This window comes from Penaeus monodon, chromosome 25 (genome assembly GCF_015228065.2).
Source record: "Penaeus monodon isolate SGIC_2016 chromosome 25, NSTDA_Pmon_1, whole genome shotgun sequence".
In the NCBI taxonomy this organism is placed as follows: Eukaryota; Metazoa; Arthropoda; class Malacostraca; order Decapoda; family Penaeidae; genus Penaeus; species Penaeus monodon.
The window spans coordinates 33,595,259-33,595,504 of record NC_051410.1 but is presented as its reverse complement, the minus strand read 5'-3'; positions in this window follow the sequence as shown (position 1 = coordinate 33,595,504).

Genomic DNA, 246 nt, shown 5'->3' with positions numbered 1-246 from the left:
TCCAGAGCTGGACATAATTTATAATTAAAAAATAGTACTATATTACGGAGGTTGAATGATCACGCAGTGTTACGCATTATAATATAGTATTTCACCAGTCCTGTGGGAACATGAATAAGAAATGTGTTTTGTGTGCTTCAAATGTTACATGTAAACACGTATTTCTCTCGTGTTTTGAAAAGTTAAATAAGGGTGTCCTATCTTATCTATGGAACTTCTGTATCATATTTCTACATACTGTTTCAT